We start from the raw sequence: 18,943 nt of genomic DNA, 5'->3' as shown, positions 1-18,943 counted from the left end.
TTCCTCAGTGCCAAAGTTATTTTCTTGGGTGTCATCTATAGGCAAGAGTTGATTCTGGATAATTAACACTCAAATTGAGAATTTAGTTCTTCAAGGTCCCAATTTGACAGGGGAAAGGGTCTCCTATCTTCCCCGTCTTCTGAGATTATGCTATAGTTTCCTCATCTGAAATGGGAGATAATATTAACACTGAAAGCATTGGGTTTTGGAAAAGATTTTAAAATTTATATATGCACAGGATCTCACATTTAGGAAGTGCTATGTGTTTAATATTATATGTATTTATTTATTAGTAGGAGTGGGCCCTGGGTTTTGTTTTTGTTTCTTGTCCCATGAAGCCATCAATATGTGACTGGATTATGCCTAGCTGAGTGAAAGCCCTCAGGGCAAAAGTAAATTAGGCTTGCTTTCTCTACAGGCCTTGGCTTGGTGATTTCTTATTAGAATTTTATAATTTTAAGAAGTTGCATTGTCTATCTGTCATCTCTCTATGATCTTCTATCTATCTGTATAGTCTTGGGCCTGTCATATAACTTAAAACAAAACTACTTTTATTTTTGTTTTTATCCCTTTCCTCATATTTTCTTTCACTCATTTTATTATCTTTTCTAACTTCTGGAGATTAAACATCTCAAGCTTTTTATCTTTTTTAATATAAATGTTAAATATATGAATTCTTCATTTTGTACCACTATAGCAGTATTTTTAAAATTTGATGCTTTCATTACTGTTCACTTATAGTTTTTCTAATTCATTATGATTTGTTCTTGACTCTTCTGTGATCTACAAGTACATTTTAAAATTCTAAAATATATGTATTATTTGTCATATTTTTGTTACACAATTTCTGTTTTAATTGAATTTGTCTAGAGAATGTGGTTTGTATTCGTTGATTCTTAATCATGCCTGATAGGTTTTCTTTTTTATTTCTTTATTTATAACTTTTTAATGTCTTTGCATGTTTATATTTAAATATATTTACATATATTTTATGTTACATACAGGTTAGCATATCTAATTTAACCAATAATCTTTTTTAATTAGTAAGTTTTATTTATTAACATTTGTTCTGATTACTTATAAATAATTTAACTTGATCATATTTTAGGATTTTTATATTTAACGTGTTTTTTTTCTATGCTTTTTTTGTTCCCTTTTTTTCCTTTTATTGAATTTATTCTTTATTTCTTTTCTATTTTAATAATTAGAATTTGACCTAAATACTTAAAATCTAAATTTAATACCACAAACCTTCTTTTAAAAAATTTATTTCTAGAAACCCTGAATTTTGAGTGTCTTTCTTTTTCATATGTTGTTTCCAATATCTTATCTCCACTTTGTACTTACTCTCCAAATTAGAGTTTATTATTATTGTTTTATCAGTCAATGCTTTTCTAACTTTCTCCACAAATTTTATAGTTTCATTCTCTAAACCTGAATTTAACTGGACTATGTTTATGAATTCTTAAGAAAACCTTTTTTATTTCTGGAACCTAGGCTGAGGGAAACAATCTTCCTTGTCGTCTCTCTGTTCAGGTAGACTGTCAATTAATTAATTAATTCACTTGCTTATGTATTTTTAGTTCACTAAGCCTACAGCTCTTGGAGAACCTTGTTTTTAAGGCAGTTTTGCTCCAGTTCCCTGCATTCCTTGGACTTGAGGCTTCATCCCCTCCTTCAGCCCTTTCTTGCTGACATCATCTTTTCTTCAGGATATTCCAGAATCTGTTTGTTTTCATTTCTTTGGAATTTACTTTCCTCCTTGATATCAGCACCTTGGGATTTCCCTTACTTTCTTACAGATCAGGGATTCTTTTATACTTTTCCAGGATTTCTATATGCTTCATTGTTTGAAGGTTTTTAGGTTATTTAGTCTATCATATTTTCATAAACAGAAGTTTTAGTCATATTTTCTTTTATTCCTTCTCCTTCTCCTCATTCTTCTTTTTCTTCTTTTTATAACCCCATTTTGATTCCCTAAATAGGCTACAGGTGATTAGAAAATGCAGCACTATTTGGAAAATATATGTAAAATTTGATATGTGGGCTTTTGATTTGCTGTTTAGTCAAGAGAATTAATGGAGGCAGGTAACTTTATTATTATCATGAAATTGTCCTTGAATGAAAAGGCATGTGCCACCAACTCACTATCTCCATTAAAGCTTTATGCAATGATAGCATATTTCAATTTTGCTTTTGCCTATTTTTCCATTGCTACTTCCTCTCTATTTTTCCAGTGCCTAGCACAGTTCTGGTAAGTACTGGTAATTACTTACCACAATTCTGGTAAGTAATTGGTGTTAATTTTGCTAAAATACTGCATGAATAAATAGACACCCAATATAAATATGTAAACTATACTAAGAAAGTATAGGGATGAATTTTTTTTTCTTACCTCAGTATTGAAATGGTAAGTGGTTTAAACAAATCATCCTAAGTCACCTGAGTTCTAGCTCTAATATAATAATGCATAGAACATTGCATTCAGTGTGACTCATACCTCAGGTCTGAGATATCAAAGTATCTCAAAGCGCTGAATTTTATTTCCTGTATTAACTATTTTTAAACTTCAGATCCACATAGTAATTTTCACTAACTTTGCTCTGTTTGAAATAGTGAACTAGAAATAACTTATTGTAAGCTAGACTGATTCACTTTTTGTTAACTTGTGTCCTTTAATGGAGTATAATATTTTAAATCATTAAAAAATATATCAGAGACAGCCTTTGTCAGCTAGGTAATCAATAAATATTTACTGAGTCTGGCTATTCAGAGATAAATGTGAAAAAACAATTATTCTGATTGTAACCAAGGAGGGATGCATGTAACAAAAACATTTTTAATTAACTATGGTAAAGTTAAAACTGACAATCCTCAAAGTGAGCATTTTAAGAACATTTAAATTTGATTCCTACTCCTGATGCTTCATATTAAAAATGCAAATATTTCAGAAAGTCAAATGCAGTTTTTTTCTACAGTAATGTTCATTTCATCAATTAATTATTACTTATTGTAAGAGTTATTTATAATACAAATATCCTGAAACTTATTAATACTTAAAATGGAGCAAGAAGTAAATGAAGTAACAGGATATATATGGCACATGTGATTAGAATAAATACAATTTAAATAAAAATCCCAATGTAAAATATATTTCAAAGCCTCCAATTTTTGTTCCTCTTTAAAAATTCCTTCACAGTAGGTAATGTGGACAGTCATTGTCAATTGCTATAATGAAACATAATCTCAATTTTTTTACATCATTTGTTTGTTTACTAAGAGCCTTTGATTTGATGTTAAACCAGGTGCTTTTATTAGGCAAAAGAAACCTAACAACATTAAATAATTCCACACGCAACTTTTCTGTCTACAAAGCTCTTTTTTTAAATTCTTTTTTTATTTTTAAATTGTTCAAATACGTCTCCATTTTCCCACCACCTCTTTCCCCTGCCCCATTGACAACTACCTCCCACTCTCATTCCTTATATACCAAAAAAATGGTATATTTTTTCTGATTTCTTCTTCTTCTATTGCATTGCTGGTATACAAAAATGCCTTTGATTTCTTTCTTTCTTCTTTTTTTAATTAATTAATTTATTTACTTTTTAAATACATTTGTCTCTGCCTTCCCCCCACCTCTTTCCCTTGCCCCCTCCCACCTTCCCTCCCTCAGCTCTTCCCCTTTGGTTTTGTCCATGAGTCCTTGCTATATGTTCCTTGACTTTCCCCTTCCCTTCTCTTTCCCTGCCCCCCCTTCCCTCTTGTCTCGGTTGATTTCTTTTCCTTTCAGTGTTGCTGGTCATATTTGCCTTGCTTCTTTGCATTGTTGGTTAGGTTCCGCTTATAGGTGAGATCATATGGTATTTGTCTTTCGCCCCCTGGCTTATTTCGCTTAGCATGATGCTCTCCAGTTCCATCCATGCTGTTGCGAAGTTTAGTACTTCTTTTTTTCTTTCTGCTGCGTAGTACTCCATTGTGTATATGTACCATCACTTTTTGATCCAGTCATCTACTGATGGGCATTTAGGTTGCTTCCAACACTTGGCTATTATAAATTGTGCTGCTATGAACATTCGGGTGCATAGGTTCTTTTGTATTGGCGTTTTGGTGTTCTCAGGGTATAGTCCCAGCAAGGGAATCGCTGGATCAAAAGGCAGTTGCATTTTCAGCTTTCTGAGGAAATTCCACACTGCTTTCCATAGTGGCTGCACCAGTCTGCATTCCCACCAACAGTGAACTAGAGTTCCCTTTTCTCCGCAGCCTCGCTAGCACCTGTTGTTTGTGGATCTGTTTATGATGGCCATTCTGACCGGTGTGAGGTGGTACCTCATGGTGGTTTTGATCTGCATTTCTCTGATGGCTAGTGATGCAGAGCATCCTTTCAAATGCCTCTGGGCCCTCTGTATCTCCTCCTTAGAAAAGCATCTGCCCAGGTCCTTTGCCCATTTTTTGATTGGATCGTTTGTCTTCTTGGAGTAAAGTCGAGTGAGTTCTTTATATATCTTGGAGATCAAACCTCTATCTGATGTATCATTAGCAAATATATTTTCCCAAATGGTTGGCTCCCTTTTCATTTTGCTGATGTTTTCTTTAGGCGTGCAGAAGCTTCTTATTTTGATGAGGTCCCACTTGTTTATTCTTTCCTTTATGTCCCTTGCTTTAGGAGACATATCAGTGAAAAAATTGCTGCGTGGGATATCTGAGAGTTTCCTGCCAATGTTCTCCTCTAGGACTTTGATGGTGTTGCGACTTATATTTAAGTCTTTTATCCATCTTGAGTTTATTTTTGTGTATGGTGTCAGCTGATGATCCAATTCCAATTTTTTGCATGTAGCCATCCAGCTCTCCCAACACCATTTGTTGAAGAGGCTGTTATTGCCCCATTTTATGCTTCTGCCCCCTTTGTCGAATATTAGATGTCCATAGAGACCTGGGCTTATTTCTGGGCTTTCTATTCTGTTCCACTGGTCTATGGGTCTGTTCTTGTGCCAGTACCAGATTGTTTTGAGTATAGTGGCTTTGTAGTAGAGTTTGATGTCCGGTTTTGTGATCCCTCCTACTTTGTGTTTCTTTCTCAAAATTGCTGCAGCTATTCGAGGTCGTTTATGGTTCCATATAAATTTTTGAAATGTCTGTTCTATTTCTGTGAAATACGTCATTGGTATCTTAATAGGGATTGCGTTGAATCTATAAATTGCTTTTGGTAGTATGGACATTTTAAGGATATTAATTCTTCCAATCCATGTGCACGGTATATGCTTCCATTTATTTCTGTCTTCCTTAATTTCTTTTTTCAATGTTGCGTAGTTTTCTGCATACAGGTCTTTTGTGTCTTTGGTTAAATTTATCCCTAGGTACTTTATCTTTTTTCGTGCTATATCGAATGGTATATTTTTCCTGATTTCTTCTTCTTCTATTGCATTGCTGGTGTACAAAAACGCCTTTGATTTCTGAATGTTGACTTTGTATCCTGCTGTTTTGCCAAATTCACTTATTAGGTTGAGGAGTTTTTTGGTAGAGTCTACAGGGTTCTCTATGTACACTATCATGTCATCTGCAAACAATGATAGTTTTACTTCCTCCTTTCCTATTTGGATGCCTTTTATCTCTTTCTCTTGTCTGACCGCTGTGGCTAGGACTTCCAATACGATGTTGAATAGAAGCGGTGAGAGCGGACATCCTTGTCGTGTTCCCGATCTTAGTGGGAAAGCTTTCAGTTTTTGCCCGTTGAGTATGATATTGGCTGTAGGTTTTTCATATATGGCCTTTATTACGTTGAGGAATGCCCCATTTATTCCCATTTTGCTGAGTGTTTTGATCATAAATGGGTGCTGTACCTTGTCAAATGCTTTTTCTGCATCTATTGAATGATCATGTGGTTTTTGTCTTTTATTTGATTTATGTGATGTATCACGTTTACTGATTTGCGTATATTGAACCATCCCTGCATCCCTGGGATGAATCCCACTTGATCATGATGGATAATCTTTTGAATGTATTGCTGGATGCGGTTTGCCAATATTTTGTTGAGGATTTTAGCATCTATGTTCATCAGCGAAATTGGCCTGTAGTTTTCTTTCTTTGTTGGGTCTTTATCTGGTTTTGGGATCAGGGTGATGCTGGCCTCATAGAAGGAGTCTGGGAGTCTTCCCTCCTCTTGGATTTTTTGGAATAGTCTGAGAAGGACAGGGGTCAGCTCTTCCTTAAATGTTTTGTAAAATTCTCCTGGGAAACCGTCTGGCCCTGGGCTTTTGTGTGCTGGGAGTTTCTTGATTACTGCTTCAATTTCCCCAGCTGTTATCGGTCTGTTCAAGCTTTCTGTTTCTTCCTCCTTCAGTGTTGGAAGATTATACTTTTCTAAAAATTTGTCCATTTCATCAAGATTTTCAAATTCCTTGGCATATAATTGTTCATAATAGTTTCTGATAATCCTTTGTATTTCTGTGGTATCAGTTGTTATTTCTCCTCTTTCGTTTCTGATATTATTAATTGGGGTCCTCTCCCTTTTTGTCTTGATGAGTCTGCTTAAAGGCTTGTCAATTTTATTTATCTTTTCAAAGAACCAGCTTCTGGATTGGTTGATCCTCTGAATTGTTCTTTTTGTCTCTATGTCATTCAGTTCTGCTCTAATCTTGACTATTTCCTTCCTTCTACTTGCTCTGGGATTTATTTGTTGTTGTTTCTCCAGTTCTTCAAGTTGTAGTGTTAGGTCTTTTATTTGAAATGTTTCTGTCTTTTTTTAGGTAAGCCTGTATTGCTATGAACTTCCCTCTCAGGACCGCCTTTGCTGTGTCCCATAGGTTTTGGACTGTTGTCTGTTCATTTTCATTTGTTTCCAGAAATGTTTTGATTTCTTCTCTTATCTCATTATTGACCCATTCATTGTTTAATAGTGTACTGTTCAGTCTCATGAGTTTGCAAGTTTTGAAGTTTCTCTTTGAGGGCTTGATTTCGAGTTTCAAGCCCTTGTGGTCCAAGGAAAAGTTTGGTATTATTTCAAATTTCCTGAATTTGCTGAGGTTTGCTTTGTGTCCTATCATGTGGCCTATCTTTGAAAAACTGCCATGAGCATTTGAAAAGAATGTGTATTTTTCTTCTTTGGGATGTAAGGTTCTGTGTATGTCAGTTAAGTCTCTTTGATTCAGTGTGTCATTCAGCGCCACAATATGTTTATTAGTGTTTTGTTTGGAGGATCTGTCCATTTCTGACAGTGGGGTGTTGAAATCCCCTACTATCAGTGTGTTGCTGTCTATATCTTTTTTGAAGTCATCCAACAGTTTCCTTATAAACTTGGGGGCTCCTATATTGGGAGCATATAAGTTTACAATGTTGATGTCTTCTTGATAGATTCTTCCTTTAAGTATGATAAAGTGCCCCTCTGGGTCTCTCTTTATGGCCTTTGCTTTGAAATCTACTTTGTCTGATACAGGTATGGCCACGCCAGCCTTTTTCTCGTGTCCATTTGCTTGGAATATTTTTTCCATCCCTTTACTTTCAATCTGTGTAGGTCTTTTGCTCTGAGGTGGGTCTCTTGTAGGCAGCATATGTGTGGGTCATGTTTTCTTATCCATTAAGCTACCCTGTGTCTTTTGATTGGGGCATTTAGTCCATTCACATTGAGAGATATTACTGATAGAAACTTCCTCATCTTTTCTCTTTGTACCTGTGTTCCTCTCTCTCTCATTCTTTTCCTTCATCTGCTTAAACCAGTCCCCTTAGCATATCTTGGAGTGCTGGTTTGGTAGAGATGTACTCTTTTAGCCTTCTCTTATCTGGGAAACTCCATATTTCCCCTTCTATTTTAATTGAGAGCCTTGCTGGGTAGAGCGGCCGTGGATGTAGGCCCTTGCTTTTCATGACTTGTAGTATTTGTTGCCATTCCCTTCTGGCTTGCAGTGTTTCTGTTGAGAAGTCAGCTCCTAGGCGTATCCGGGCCTCCTTGTATGTTACTTTCTCCTTCTCCCTTGCTGCCTTGAGGATTCTCTCTTTGCCTCGATAGTTGCCATTTTAATGATGATATGTCTTGCAGTGGACCTCCTTGGGTCCGTCTTGAGTGGGGTCCTCTGTGCCTCCTGATTCATGAGAGCATTTCTCTCCTCAAATTAGGGAAATTTTCCATCATTACTTTTTCGAGGAGGTTCTCTATCCCTTGCTCCTCTTCTCCTTCTGGTATCCTTATTATACGGATGTTATTGCGTTTCAGGTTGTCCTGCATTTCCCTAAATGCCTCTTTATTCTTTTGGAGTCTTTTTTCCATTTCTTGTTCTTTCTGGGAGCTTTTTTTCTACCTTGTCCTCCATTTCACTGATTGGATCCTCGGCTTCATCCAGCCTGCTTTGGATTCCTTCTACTGTGTTCTGTAATTCAGAAATGGTATTCTTCATATCCTCTTGTGTCTTCTTGATAGTTTTATGCCCTTTTCCAGGTTGATATAGTTTGCTGTAAGATCCTGATAGTTTCTCTGCAGTTTCTCATAGTTATATTTGAGCTGGCTGAGCTCATTGAGCTTCCTTAGAGCCATTGTTTTGAATTCAGTATCTGATAGTTCCCTTGCCTCTATTTCATTGAGCTCTCTCTGTGGGGAGTCCCCTTTTCCACTCATTTGAGGGGAACTTCTTTTTCTTCCCATTTTTGTGAGAGTCTGTTAAGTAATTTACTTATTAATTTATTTTTGCTTCTGCTTCAATTGGGCTGTCTAGATTTCCTGAGTTTGTGGATTAAGTTTCTATGGTAGTAGGTGGGTCTTTTTATTTATTTATTTTTCCCTTTACTCTTCTTTCTAGTCCTGCCTCTGATGATGTCAGTTGTTGACCCTATATGATCTTGGGTTGTTTGTTCGAGCCTTCCAGGAGTCTACTGTCTATGTCTGATTCCTGCTTGGGGCCGCTCTGTGACCCCTTCAGTCAGGGATGGACTATTTTTTGGGATTGCTCTGCATTCTCATGCTGGCTCCTTGAGCACGCTCCCCAGCACTGCTGGATCCCCTGCCTGCCTGGGCTCGCGTGTGCTTGCCCCAGACCAGGGGTCTTATTCGTGACCTCATGTACTCGTCTGGCCCCCCTGGCCAGCGGGATCCCTGGCAATGGTCAGTTTAACGTCTTCTATTGTGTGTTTTCCCTGCTTTTGGCTCTTTGGGTGCGTTGCTTGCCCTCAAATGGGGACTACGGAAATGGGAGGAAGTCAGCTCCAGGACTCCCAGGTTAATCTTGTCTCCAGTCTCTCCTCCAGGGACTCTGGGCAGCTCTGTGACCCCTTCGGACTGGGATATACTAATTCTGTGAGCCGCTTCGCAATTGCGGGCTGGGCAGGTCAATTTATGCCTGCCCTTGCCGCTCTGTGCACTCCCTCGCAGGCCATATTGATGCCAATCTGTGGGAGGCCTTACCAGCCAGTAGGAGCCCTCGTCAGCCCGCGCGGGTCACACTCGCTTGCCAGCCCTCGCCGGCCACTCGGTGCAAGTGTGCACGCCTGCACTGGGTGGTTTTGGGGTGTCTACGTGTGCTTTTCGGCTTTTGGTTCTTTGCGGGTGTGGCCTCTTCCTGCACAATGGAGACTACCGCAAGGAGAAGGAGTCCCGGCTCCCCTGTTCCTCCTCCCATTCTTTCCCCAATGCCTCCATTTCCAGTCTCTCCTCAGGGGTCTCGGGGCAGTTCCATTACCCCTTTGGCCAAGGATCCACCCCCTGTATGGACTGCGTTTCAATTGCGGGCAGTCTGGTTCATGCACACCCCGCTTCTGCCTCTTTGGGGACGTGCCCTTCCAGCCCACAATGGAGACTACAGAATGGGGAGGGAGTCGGGACTCCCCGGTTCCTCCTCCCATTCTTTCCCCAACGCCTCCGTCTCCAGTCTCTCCTCAAGGCTCTCCCAGCCAGTCTGCACTCAGCCCCCCAGCTCACATGCACAAGCTGTGTGCAGAGCACAGGAAAGGCAGGTTAATTGATTCCCTTAAGCCTGAGCGAGATGGTAGCTGCAGAGTGGGAGGTGCGTTATCACCCAGGCTCCACTGGCTGCCGTGTCAGTTCTCTTCACAAAGTTTTCCTCACCAGTCTTTTCCCCGGCACCAGCCCACCCTGCTGCCGCCTCTACCCAGAGATCAAGGAGGGTGGCTGCCACTGCAATTTTTGCGTTGGCCCTTTAAATGTCTCTTTGCATCCCCAGCCACCTGTCCCTGGCAGAGAGCGCCCCTAAGCTTTTCGGGGTTGCGTTTTGTCTGTATTTTCTTGGTTTTAGCTGCTGTAGTTTAGGGGTTCCTGTTTATGATTCAGACCCCGTTCTTCTCGGGGGGAGCTAACTGGCCATTTCAATGACCCTCTGGTGCTAGTGCCTGTGGGCACCCAGCCCACCCTCTCGAGCCTTCACCACACTTCTCACCCGTTGGGATGTGTGAGAGTCGAGTCCACTGTCCGCGGCTCCACGGCTCCTCTCCCACTATCGTTCCATTGTTTTCCAGGTGATCACTCCACTATTTAGTCGCAATTCCAGTTTGGTCTTGGGGGGATGAGGTCAGCGTGACTCCCATTCACTTCTCTGCCATCTTAATCCTACAAAGCTGTTTTTTATAGAGAAGAGATTCATATGATTAAAATCACCTGAGGAACTCGAAAATACCAATTCCACAGCTCCCCCACCTCATCCAATTAAATTGAATTTTATTCTCAAACATTCTGTTGATAATGCATACTGAGCTGGCAAGATTTTTATAACAATTAATATCTTGAAGAACATGAAATGGCACTTTTAACCTAAGTCACATGTGTCTATTATAATAGTCCTAGCTCTGAACATGATGCATGGTGCAGGCGTGGGCAATTGAAGTGCATAGACTAAGTCAAGTTAGGATAATGAGGCCCTTATTTACCATTGAGTGGGAATTTAAGAAAGAGGCAGTGCTTGCGTCAGTATGTATTTTGGTATTTTTAAAATAGCAATTCATTATCAAAGTAGTTTGATTTATTAATTTTTCTTATCCTCCTCTCCTTCTTTTTGATTAAAAAAGGAAAAGGTTGACATGTAGGTTTTCCAAACTGAGGTAGCCAGTGGACCATAAGTGAATTTGTTAGAATTATTACAAGGTTTAGGATTTGTTGGTTTGTTTGTCTTTCCTTTGTATGGGGAGAGGGAAGTTTTTGGATTAAAAATAGAAAAGCACAAGACTATATTCTAAATAAGGTAGTCTCAGGTCTTAGAAGAAGAAAAGATTGTAATATAGCAAAACATTTAGATTCAGGAAGAAATTAATATTTAAGATTAGTTGTAGGCCATTGCTTTTCATTACTTGGAATATGTCTTGCCATTCCCTTCTGGCTTGTAGAGTTTCTGTGGAGAAGTCAGCTGCTAGCCGTTTCAGGGCTCCATTGTGTGTTACTACCTGTTTCTCCATTGTTGCCTTTAGGGTTCCCTCTTTGTCTTTGATATTTGCCATTTTAATTATGATGTGTTGTGGAGTGGGCCTCATTGGGTTCCTCTTGAATGGGACCCTCTGTGCTTCCTGGACTTGCATGACTTTTTCTCTCTTTAATTTAGGGAAGTTTTCCATCATTATTTTCAAACAGGTTCTCTATCCCTTCCTCCTCTTCTTCTCCTTCTGGTATCCCTATTATATGGATATTATTGCGTTTCAGGTTGTCCTGCATTTCCCTAAATGCCTCTTCATTCTTTCTGAGTCTTTTTCCATTTCTTGCTCTTTCTGGGAGCTTTTTTCTACCGTATACTCCAGCTTTCTGATTCGATCCTCTGCTTCATCTAGCCTGAATTTGATTCCTTCTACTGTGTCCTTCAATTCAGAAATTGCATTCTTCATTTCCTCTTGTCTCTTATTGATAGTTTCTGTGTCCTTTTTCATGCTGATATAGTTTGCAGTAAGTTCATTATAGTTTCCCTGTAGCTCCCTCTTTTTTGTAATTCCCTCTGAGCTCACTGAGCTCATTGAACTTCCTTAGAACCATTGTTTTGAACTTAATATCTGATAGTACCTGCCTCTATTTCATTTAGTTCTCTTTCTGTGGTCTATGTACTTTATTTGTTGAATAAGCCTTATTTTCACTATTGATTTGAAATATCAATTTAATTGTATATTACATTGTTAGACAGATATATACATTTGTTTCTAGAATGCTCATTTTATTTCATTGATCTACTTGATTATTTCTGTGCTGGTGTCATGTTTTAATTGCTGAGACTTTATAATGGATTTAAATTTTTTTATATTTTATAATGGATTTTGACATTTAAAAAATAAATAAAATCAATATTCATTTAAAAAAGAAAAAAGAAACAAAGAACTCTTACCTTTTGTGACAACATGGATGGAACTGGAAAATATTATGCTAAATGGAATAAGCCAGTTGGTGAAAGACAAATATCATGATCTCACCTATAATTAGAATCTATTCAACAAAATAAACTAACAAACAAAATAAACCAGAGGCATGTAAACATGAAGCAGACTGAAAGTGACCAGAGGGCATGGGGAAGGAGGGCAATGGTGGAAAGAAGGGGGAGGGACTAGACAAAGAACATGTATGAATGACCCATGGACTTGAACACAGTGTAAGAATTGACTGTGGAAGCAGGGAGGGGTTGGGATGGGTGGAGGAGGGCAAAGTGGGAAAATTGAGACAACTGTAAAAGAATAAACATGATTAAAAAAGAAATTAATATTTAAGATTAAATCCATAATGAAAGAAAAAGATTTTACAAAAAATAGCAGGAAAATGGCTCAGCTCTTAACATTTTGTTTCTTCACCATTTGAAAGTTCTGGAAAATAATAGGTATGTTAAAATTTATTCATTCTATTTGCTTTCTGACATATTTCATAACTTTTTGTCCTGAAAGAACCCTCATACTGTCATACTATTTATGATGGACCTGAGATGTAAAGCTAAGAAAATGTCTTTGTTTTCCCATGTGCTGACAAAAGAATAAAACATATATTCCCTTTCACTTGAATATGGACCAGTAAGGTGATTCCTTGGTAGAAACTCAACACACAAGGGTGGTTTTCCCTCTAAGGCCTTGCAAAATTATGTGCATTGATATTCTTGGCTACCCTTTATTTCAATTGGAATGAAGAGCTATGGAGGATGACCATACATGTAAAATCAGTATGATGCTATTGTTATTGAATATTCATAAATGGTTTGTTATATTGTTAAAAATGTTGATTCCTTTAGACATAATTTTTATTGGAAACCCCATTTGGGACTATATAATATAAAAAAGTAGCCGTTAGATAGTAATGCACAGTAAAATGTTAATAGACATTTTTAATAAACTTTTAAAAAACAATTGGAATGAGCTTTCAAGTTGGATAAGGAGTTAGGAAATTTTCCTTTCTAACAAGCACTGGGCTAGATATCCAGATGATGAAAGCACAGTTCCCATCCATAAGGCACTCACAGTCTAGAGGCTGAAACGGTGAAAAGTATTGATAAATCAATGTGCCTCAGTGTGAGCATGGAGAAAGCAGCCTCTGCTTGGGACTATGAGAAAGATATCCTAAGGGAGATGATACTTAAACTTTGCCTAGAGGTCTGAGTTTTTCATGTGGTTAAGGGACTCAAGAATGTTCCATGAAAAAGTGAATCTGTGGTGTTCTGCATTAATGGGAAGTAGCTTGTATTAGGATCATAGAGCAGAAAGGGAAAGTAATCCGAAGTAAGGCACAACAGGAGTTTGGATTTTATTTAATGGATATAATGATAATACCATAACATTTTTCTATTAAAAAATTAACTCTAGTAGACTATAAGGCCTGAATTGATGATGTGAGAATAGTTAGGTAGCCATTGCTATAATCCCAGATAAAGGCAATAAAGATGGAATCTTAGGCAGTTTCCCTGAGAATACAGAAACTTTGGGACACAGGAGACACTGGTGAACAGTGGTACATGAACTGTAGCAGTACAGAAGGAAATTCGAGTGTCATGTTTGATTTGGGTAAATAAGTGATTAAAATAGAGAGTATGTGAGCAGGAACAGATTTTTTTTTTTCCTGACTTGAAGACAATTTATCTCCCTTAATGAAGAACACGCTGTGCTCTAAAGTCAGGACCTGTTCCAAGAGCTTGTTTTCGAGCAAATTTCTTCACTTGATTAGTGTGAGAGAAGAAATAGAAATGATGTTTGAAAAGACATATAGAGACATAAAAAAAATACGTTCAAGTTCATTAAATCCTATTCCAGGGATTCAGTGGTTTGGTAGTTACTAAAGGTACAGATAATACTATCCTTCTATGAATAAGGTTTTCATTAAAAATACAAAAATACAGGGTCCAGCACAAATAATGCTCATTTTTCATTACAAAATCTTTTATTACAAAATCATAAGCCTGTAATTCTGTAACATAACAATATCACACTCAAGCACCCATATGACATTTTAGATGGAATATTCAAATTAAAACTATAAATTATTACATCCATATTATTACCCTACCAACCACACTCAAGCAGACATTATTTCTACTAGACCTTGTATAAGAATGTTGTAGTTGCTTATTTTTTGAAGAGAGTGTATTTTCAAGTAGTCTTCTCTTGGATCCTGTATAATTTTATAAATCCTAATGTAGTCTTAATCACATTGTTATGGTTATTTATATTGAGGATACAAACTGAATTTTATAAATCTTTGCTTTCCTAAGACCTAATTAGAGTTATATGCCTAATATGTAATTAGAGTGTAATAGGGCCCCTAAAATATTTTGTAAATTGAAGTACCCATTAAATAATTGATGTAATAATTACAAATAATTTAATCAATCCCTTTAAAGAAATCAATTACTTTAAATTTTCCAATTTAAAAAATATTACATTGTCACTTTGTGAAAGAAATATTTGTTTCACTTCTGAAACAAAATAGCACATTTGTAATAAACACTTTTAACCTGCTCAAATGGGACTCAAACATGTAACTGCTGTACATTACTGAGTTTTTCTGTGACATCACTCTATTTTGTTTATAGTGCTTTCCATCATTTGTAGTTTTATTATTATTTGTTTTATATATGTTTTCTTATACCAGGCTTACAGTTAGTTCCCAGAATATATATCTCTAGCAAAAGGGTTAATGGATTTAAAAAATTGAATTATAAAACTTTTTTAGAAATAGGTGAGTCCTTATAATAATAATCAATAAGTAGATACTTAGTAGAGTTATTATTAATAAAGCCTTCTCTATTTTCTACCTGTAACAAACATAGTAATATTTACAATATCATGGTTGCTGGGCACTACATTAGATATTTTAGTCTCATTTAATTTTGCAATTATGCAAGTGGTTTCTGAAGTTTGCACTTTTTTTTTTTAGATGAGGAACCTAAAGCTCAGAATGGGTATATAACTTTCCCAAAGAAATGAGTCAGGATTTTAATCCAAGTTTGTAAAGTGCCAAACCTGTGGCCTTTCTATTACCACAAAATGACATTCTTCATTGCAATTAAATTTTGTTTGTTCAGAAGTCAAAAGTATTGAACAATTTAAAAGCTCTTTGCAAATTTAGCATATGAATGAAAATTAGAAATTAAAGATATTTTTACTTGCCCTCAGAACAATTGTATTGAATGATAATTTCTTTTGTACAAATACTTGTCTGAGTGTCTCAGACTGAAACATATCCTGAATATGTATTTCTATGCCTTACAGAAAATAATGCCAGACCACAATAAGAAAGGATTAAATTATGAAATTTATATGGACCAGAAAAAGGCCCCAAACAACGTCAGCAAGTTTGAGAAAGATGAACAAAGTAGGAGAGATTACAATACCCAGTAGCAAACTATACTATAAGGCTACTGTAATCAATACAGTCTGGCACTGTAAGATACATAGATCAATGGAACAGAATAGAGAATCCAGAAATAAACCCAAGTCTCTAAGGTCAGTTAATATTTGACAAAGGGGGCATGAGCATACAATGGAGTAGAGATAGTCTCTTCAATAAATGGTGTTGGGAGAACTGGACTGGTATATGCAAAAAAATGAAACTAGACCATCAATTTACAGCATAGATCAGAATAAATTCAAAATGGATAAAATACTTAAATATAATTTGTGACACCGTAGAAGTTATAGAGGAAAACATAGGCAAGAAAATTTCAGATATCCCATGTAGCAGTATTTTTACCAATAAATCTCTAAGGCAAAGGAAATAAAGGAAAAAAATTAAAAAATGGGACTATATCAAACTAAAAAGTTTCTGGATGGCTAAAGAAACCCATCAAAGGAAAATGGGAGCTGACTGTATTGGAGAACGTATTTGCCAATGATACATTGGATGAAGGTTTGACCTCCAAAATATATGAACTCATACGACTCAACATCAGGAAGAGAAACAATCCAATAAAAAAAATGGTCAAAGGATCTGAATAGACACTTCTCCAAGGACGTACAGATGGCTCATGGACAATGAAAAAATGCTCAACATCACTAGTTATCAGAGAGATGCAAATTAAAGCCATAATGAGATATCACCTCACACCTATAAGAATGATCATCATTAATAAATCAACAAACAAGTGCTGGCAAGGAGATGGAGAAGAGGGAATCCTAGTTCACTGTTGCAGACTGGTGCAGCCACTGTGGAAAACAGTATGGAGTTTCCTTAAAAGACTAAAAATGGAACTGCCTTTTACCCAGCAATTCTGCTCCTGGGAATACACCCTAAGAATCCCAAATCATGAATTCAAAAGAACTTATGCACCCCTATGTTCATAGTGGCGTTATTTACAATAGCCAAGTGCTAGAAACAGCCTATGGGCCCATCAGTAAATGAGTGGATCAATTAACTGGTACATTTACACAATGCAATACTATGCAACAAAGAGAAAGAAGAAACTTCTACCTTTTTTGACTGCATGGATGAAAATGGAGAATTTTATGCTAAGTGAAATAAGCTAGTCAGTGAAAGACAAATACCATATGATCTCACCTGTAAGATGAATCTAATGAACAGAATAAATTAACAAACAAAATAGAAACACAGGCGTGGAAACATGGGATAGACTGCAAATTACCAGAGGGGATGGGGAAGGATAATGGTAGAAAGAAGGGGAAGGGACTAGACCAAGAACATGTATGAATGACCCATGGACATGGACAACAGTGTGGGAATTGACTATGGGAGTAGGAGGTGGGATGGGCAGAGTAGGACAAAAGGGGAAAAATTGGGACAACTGTGATAGGATAACAATAAAAAGTGATTTAATAAAAAAAGAAAATAAGGAAAAATACAATTTCTTTTACCATATCCCCATTACTGACTTCAAAATATTGTGAAAAATTGTTCTCTTGAGACACATGAAGAGTAATAAAACTCAATGTTTTTCTTTTTGTTTCCTATGGAAACTTAACCTTCTGTTTTCTCTGTGTACAGAGAGGAATAAATGTCACATTGCCAGAAATGTTCCAAAGATTATATTATAATTCATACTTCAAATAAAGACATCTCCCAGTAGGCCAGTTTGTATGAGTTTTCCAGTGAGCACAACAAAAAGAAAAGTAAAACTAAGGTCAGAATTACCTTCCTGAAAAATGTATGCAATAAAAATGTTCTTTATAGATCCCACAGAAGTATCAAAAGGGCTTTTATCATAAGTGAATAAAATTATCTTGAATTTCATATAGAATAATAAAGCCATTAATAGCCAAGAAGTTTGTAAAAGAGATAAAGAATAATGAAAGCCTTTCTTTATAGATTCAGAGCATATTTTTAAGCCATTATATCCAAATCAGTGATAGTCCATGGGAATAAGCAAATATGTCAGTGGAATCAAATGGAGAATCCAGAAATAAATTTAGGCATTAATGAGAATTCAAATACGACAGTGGTAGACCTTCCACTGAGCAGGGTGTCACAGGCATAGAAAATGTGGCAAAAGTGGCTTGCATGCAAAAAAAAAATATGTAAATCATGTGTATTTTATATCATTGCCAAAGCACATTCCAGAGGGACCCATACTGTGAAAAAAAAAATTGCAAAACAAATGACAAAGGATTAAAATTGATATATGATTTTAAGAATTCTCAGAAGAACATATGAACCAGTAGGAAAATTGTCAAAGAATATGAAAAGTCAATTCAGGAGGTGCAAATCTAAATGGCCCCCCAAAATAGTTAGCTTCATTAGTCGTTAAGGAAATGCAAATTAAATTAATAATGAGATAGCCTTGAATAGACTGGGAAATATTTTAAGGATGTAATACCCACTGCTCACAATAATAGACTGAAAAAAAGGTCAAAATGGAAATTTTCAAGTTCTGTCAGGAGAGCAATTTATCTCTATATATATAAAAATTAAAAATAAACATAACTCTTTGGACAAGCAGTCTTAATCCTGTGAATCGAATAACCTTCCAGAAATAACAGAAATAAACATATGAATATATATGTACTGAAAATTTTAGCACTGTTAATATTACAAAATATGAAAAATTAAGTCAAATTTCAGAACAAAGACAGGAACAAAATTTTGTACAGAAATAAGGATAAATGTATATGTGTATCTATATTTGTGTGAAAGTTCTGTGTGTATTCAATGTATACAAATTTTTGTCTACAAATGTATATATATTCATATGAACGTTAAAAAAGTAAAAACACAAAGCAATATATACACACTGTCAACATGTATTGCTTGGATGGGATAGGCCATGTGCAAGGAAAGAGGAAGATGAAGATAGGGAGAGAGGCAAAAAAAAAACGCTCCAATATATTTAATATTTTGTAATTTAAAATATCTTAGTTTATTTGATGTGATCCAATTTAAGTAAAATTGCATGTGGAAAATTAGTCATTTTTTATTTCTCAGAGTCCACAAAACAAAATCCTCTCCTATTTTAGATATACAGAAATCTGTAACTGAAAAAGTAGATATACAACAGTCTGTATATTTTAGATATACAAAAGTCTATTATAGCTACTTTTTGTAACAGTGAAATGTGAA

The sequence above is a fragment of the Pteronotus mesoamericanus genome, unplaced genomic scaffold, assembly GCF_021234165.1.
Source record: "Pteronotus mesoamericanus isolate MK-2021 breed Mesoamerican mustached bat unplaced genomic scaffold, CSHL_Meso_final contig_82, whole genome shotgun sequence".
NCBI classification, from domain to species: domain Eukaryota; kingdom Metazoa; phylum Chordata; class Mammalia; order Chiroptera; family Mormoopidae; genus Pteronotus; species Pteronotus mesoamericanus.
This window is presented reverse-complemented; position numbering follows the sequence as displayed.